The following is a 5,621-nucleotide window of genomic DNA, read 5'->3' on the forward strand; positions in this document are numbered from 1 at the left end:
ACAACTGGTAATCCATTGTACACAAACCTTCTGACAAAAGGCATTTCAGAAAGTATTGACATGAAACAAGGACTGTCTTTGTGGTTTGGTACATAATGATTCCTTCCAACTTTCCAGACATTTATGGGATGTACATTAGTTTAATAACATAACTGCAAAGCATTAAAACAAATACAATTCAAAATAGACAAAACACATTTTAAGCAAAATTTTCAGGTTTGATGTTTAATGAAAGGAGAAATATTGGTTAAAATTATTGCTGTCAATTTGTCATTTGATTACCTAAATTAATATTTGGCTAGATACATTGGGGGTAATTTATTAAAGCTCTCAAAGGATGGAGAGGATACACTTTCATCAGTGAAGCTGGGTGATCCAGCAAACCTGGAATGGATCTGGTCCAAATTTTAAAACATTTGCTAGCAAATAGCAAATGACTTTGAAGAAATCCATTCTAGGTTTGCTGGATCACCCAGCTTCACTGATGAAAGTGTATTCTCTTCAACTTGAAGTGTATTTCAAAGTGCTTCATATAACAAGAGACAGATTAGGTGAAATGAGAGCCAAGCTAGGGGTAAATAAGCACAGCAATGGTCACAAAGAATTTGCTAATATATATAGTCTCTATTGAAATGACTGCTTTAGATGCCAACTGTGTATAAGCATATCCTCCCTTTGACAAGCAACTACATAGCTTGAACCAATAATACTATCAAAATGTGATTGCAGGAGAATGAAGATTGTAGCGGGGCTTCCTGGGCACCCATCTTTCTAGGCTCCTGCCAAGTCTGCTTTCTGAATTGCTGGAGCTCTGCATATATTTTGTCACTATGGTTGGGAAACTAACCCTAGAAAAAAATAGGGAGAATAGGCCAACCCCCAAAAATTCAAGAAAGCACCTAGAAAGCAGTTCTTGTCATGGTGTATTTGTTAAGTGAAGAACGAGATGTATGTGATATGCAAGGACAAGTTGCGAAAAAGCGTAGAGTGTGGTGTAAAGATTGGTTGATGGACGTGACACCATTTCCCATGAGAATCTGCTATGTGAACTGCTCTTGAAAACTCCAGAGGACTATAAAAATTATCTTTGAATGTCAGATATGTGTTTTCAAAAACTACTTACAGCAGTAGAACCTTTTCTTCAGGAACAAGATACCTTTATGGGAAAGTCCATACAGCGCAACTGAGGTTGATCGCCACGTTGAAATTCCTTGCCACTTGAAGGTCTCTGCAAGACATGATGTTCTCTACTGGGATCTCACCACAAGCAATGGGTCCTATCATCCCCAAGACATGTGCAGCAATTATTGAATGCTTGAAAGATGAATACATGAGGTATCCCATAACATTATTACACACAAAAAAATTTAACATTTACTGTATTTAACTAAGTGTAACTTTTTGTAGAACATAAAAATTATAAATATTAACGGTACAAACAAAGGGAAAAATATTATGCAGCAGCAACAACAACAACAAAAAATATGAAACATTCTACATTACAAATAAGTATATTGGTAGCTTTCATTGCCAAAACTATGAGAACTGAGGAAGGGCAGTGGTGGGGCTCATATTGGTGGGATGGAGGGTAACTAGATACAGGAGGGGGGTGAGGCTGCTGGTATGGAGTGGGGAAGTAATACGTAGGGTAGTATTAGTTGAATTGCCGCATCAACCCTTTGTTGACCACATTGGTGACAATCAGCCCCACCACACATTTCTCTTCTGGGGTCAAATTCCTCCTTTTGCAGCAACACTGAAGCCAAAGGCATTAAACTCATCCTACTGATGACTGAGTATGGTCATAGTTTGCTGCAATGTTTTCTTTTACACTTTTCATTTTGGCTCCTTTTTGGGGTGATGTTGGAAACGACTGAAGTGGATGTTGCAGCAGGTAGTCTCTGCAAGGTCACTTGAGGAAGTCTGCAATAAAGAAAATAGAACATGTTATTATCCCTATTAACTCTTTATGGTCTCCTTTCAGTTCCCTGATACACAAGATGAATGGCTGAGTATGGCTGCAGATTTCAAACCAGTTTCAAACCAGGAACTTCCTGAATTGCGGAGGAGCATCTGACGGGAAATATGTATGGATCACCACTCTTGCAGACAGTGGATCCTTCTACTATAATTACAATGGATTTTGCAGCATTGTGCTAATGGCAATACTGAATGTGCGTTATGAGTTTGTTTTGGTTGATATTGGCAAATATGGGTGAATGTCTTATGGAGGGGTCCTGGAAGCTATGCCTTTCCACCAAAAGCTAATCAATAAGCAACTGTACATTCCTAGTAACACCCAAACTCTAGAGGGTATCAACTTTGTGTTTATCACAGATAAAGCTCTTGCGTTACATGATAACTTATTGAAACCATTGGCTCAGAAGAATTTGGACCAAGAGAAACAATTGAACTGCACCTTTTGGCCCACAAATAGAGCAAGAATCTTCTACAACAGCACACATGGCTTTTGAGGAAAGCAACAGCCAAGTCACTAGTCTGGTGGATCTTCAGCATGCAGTACGTCAGAATGCTACGGTGTCAGCTAAAGGAAACTATATTCGGTACTTGCAGTGCTTCAACACAACTGGAGCAGTGGAATGGCAGGATAGCATGACAGGTTATCATTGCCCATAAGGTTTGCTTCACTGCAATAAAAAACTGTAAAAATGTTTATGTTTGTAAATTAGTTCTGAGCTTAAAAAAGTTATACAATAAAATTACTTTATGTTTAACTTACCTGGTCTTGTGTTGTTAGAATTTTTGGAGTGTCATCCAGGCTCTGTGCGCTCGTCCCTGCTTCATTGTTGTCGTCTGGCAGGCTGGACACTGACGAACGACTTTCTACATAACCAATGGTGAAACATAGGAGACAGTTTAGGTAAGAGCACATCCTCTGCACCTGACCGCTGTGAAGCTTTGACGTTGTTCAGTTCTTTTTTGAATACTGTTTTCAAGTTTTGTATTCTGTGCTTCCCATAGTTAATGTTGGCCGCAGGATTTATAGTTATGCACCACCATCGCATCGTAGGCCTTCATTTTGGGATGACTGTTGGAATACTCCCTAGACTTCACCTTCCGCAGACATTGTTAGGATCTGTAGAGTTCAATGAACTCACAAATGAAGTCTGGGTTGATAAATGCATCATAGGCCATAATCCCTGTTAAAACAAAAGTGTTTAGTCAATTTGAACGTAAACCACCAAATTAATGAACGAATAAGACAGACAAGGCACTCAAACCTACCTAAATAGAATGCTCCCTGACGTTCACGGAAATTATGCTAAAACAAAGGTATTGCTGGGTTTTTCTTTCCACAATACCCAGCAATCTTTGTGTTTCCTTTCCTGTGACATCATTGCCTGTTTTTCTGAGTTATACAAAACTTCCCACAGTCAAATCAAAACAGAGAGACCCAGAAGAGGAGAGCTAGCCCTATGAGCCATAGTGAGAACACAACAGTGCTGGAACATGATGCAGAAGAAGAAAGACAGAGAAGACTTTTACCTGATGTGTGTACGTAGCCTAACTTATAATAGGAATAGCTATTCTATTTCTGTAGTACTCAAAAAGATCCAATAACATTGCATATGCCACTTTCCTAGTTGGGTTTATATAAAAGAAGAATACGTAGACAAAATCTTACCCAGTATCCCAGAGTCTTTTATGTTGTAGTTTTAAAATTGTATTGACACATTTATAATATAAATCTGTCACTGTATATATTTCTTCTTTAGAGGTGAACGGCTTAACTTAGGTTACAATAGCATAGACTGTGCCTACCCTGAGACCCAAGTCAAACACCTGGCACCGGGCCCTGGTACATCTAGTCACCCGTGGGTGCACAATTCTCCAATGACACACCCACACGAGCATTCAGACTGTTTGCTTTTCATGTGGTTTAAAATCCTAAACCCATGCCTAAGCCCTCTTTTTATTTAATTGCAGATTTAACTCTGACAATATTCTTCCACTTAACTGAACACTGAAAATAACCATAACTGATCCGCAGTCTTTCTTTTTTATCACCAGGAATTTCCTCTTACTGTCATATAATATACCTGTGTTCAGTAGTTCAGGTATTTTCTCCATGCTGTGGTATCTGTTGCAAGCACAATGGGGCTGCGTCTATTTAAATCCAATATTTAACAATGAAAGGTGAGATCTTAATTGCTGAGCTGCTATACTGTAAAGTGGCAATTGGTTAAGTCTGCAATTGTCACCTGATAGTTCCGTGAAATGTAAGAAGTGAAGTGAATTTATCCCAGCATTCAGAATTGCTAATCAAATTTTTGTAATCCAATACAGGGAAAAAACAGCTTGTTGTGTTTGTCCTATTTTACTGTCCATGTGCATGTTCTGATTTTAGGAATACCAGTTTTGAATTTCTAGGTAGATGTCCAGTGCAGAGGTCTTATTTTTTAAGTCAGTCCTTTCCTTTGTTCATAATGAAAGTTTAAAGTTTTAATTTAGCAGATCTAGCATTTAACAAAAGCAAGCACGATAAACTAGTCACATAAGAATAAATCGCAATGTACTATAGCAGACTGAGACAAGACTTTAGGATATCAGCTATAAATGTATAATATTCTTTTACTATCATAAGAATTTGAATTCTGTTGGTCCAGTTGTTTGAGACAGACCTGCAATACAGCGTACCTGTATCCTGGGCCCACAGCAGCAGCAATGATTAGTTAAAAACACACCCCAGACTGTTGATTGAGCTATGGAAGATCAGCAGTATCTGAATAGGTCATCCTTCTGATTACTCTTCCTTATCTCATTTTCAGCATGATCACGTCATCACAGCTGGATTGGCTCAAAATGCTGACTCTCCCTCTCATTCTTTTAAGGGATTTCAAAAAGCTGATATCAAGCTATGACTAGTTACTTACACTGGAATCTACCTATTTTTTTTAAGTCAAACGGATCACTAGGATAACACTAACCTGCCTTCCACACCTGCTTAAATTTTTTATTCACCTGAAGCCACAGTAATTTGACGCTCTTCTCTCTTCCTCTTTTTATAAAGCCTTCATTAAATGTCTATTTCACTGTTCGCATAATGAAAATGCTCTTCAACTTGAGATGTAAATAAATATATATATATATATATATATATATATATGTTTTTCAAAAGACCAAGATAACATAAAATAAACAAAATAATATTTTCTCCATGCAAGTCAAAGCAACTGGTTCCTATTAATGCCACCCCCAGCATATACTGATCTTCCCTTACATTACTTCAATGTTGCTCTGTTCAACCATAATAAATGAAAAAAATAGTTCCAGGTATCGCAACATATGACACTTCTTTCTCTCACGATACAGGGATGGGTGCTAAAGGGACAAACTACTGGGCCCACTGACATCATTTGGAGGACAGATCTAAACTTGACTAATAATAATTGGGCCATATGCAGGGCTTTTTCACTTCTTAGGACAGGCATTTAAATAAACATCTTGTTTTGACATATTAGGAACCACAACTTCAGATTTAATGTTACTTTAGTAGGTAAAGGTTAAAACATCTGCAGGTTACACTTTGAAATGCATGAAGAAGTAAATATGGAAATGGAAAAAGTTTATTATTATTATTATTATTATTATTATTATTA

At 37.7% G+C, this 5,621-nt stretch overlaps 1 long non-coding RNA gene across 1 annotated transcript; it reads right to left on the reverse strand.

Annotated features, from left to right (window-relative positions):
* Positions 1–1,363: 1,363 nt before the first annotated feature.
* On the reverse strand, positions 1,364–5,615 carry LOC140343656 (uncharacterized). The gene is made up of 2 exons (XR_011923387.1): positions 2,741–5,615; positions 1,364–1,923 (listed from the first exon to the last, which is right to left on the reverse strand). It is a non-coding gene; the product is annotated as an uncharacterized lncRNA (long non-coding RNA).
* Between the last annotated feature and the right edge of the window lie 6 nt (positions 5,616–5,621).

Source organism: Pyxicephalus adspersus, chromosome Z, assembly GCF_032062135.1.
Source record: "Pyxicephalus adspersus chromosome Z, UCB_Pads_2.0, whole genome shotgun sequence".
In the NCBI taxonomy this organism is placed as follows: domain Eukaryota; kingdom Metazoa; phylum Chordata; class Amphibia; order Anura; family Pyxicephalidae; genus Pyxicephalus; species Pyxicephalus adspersus.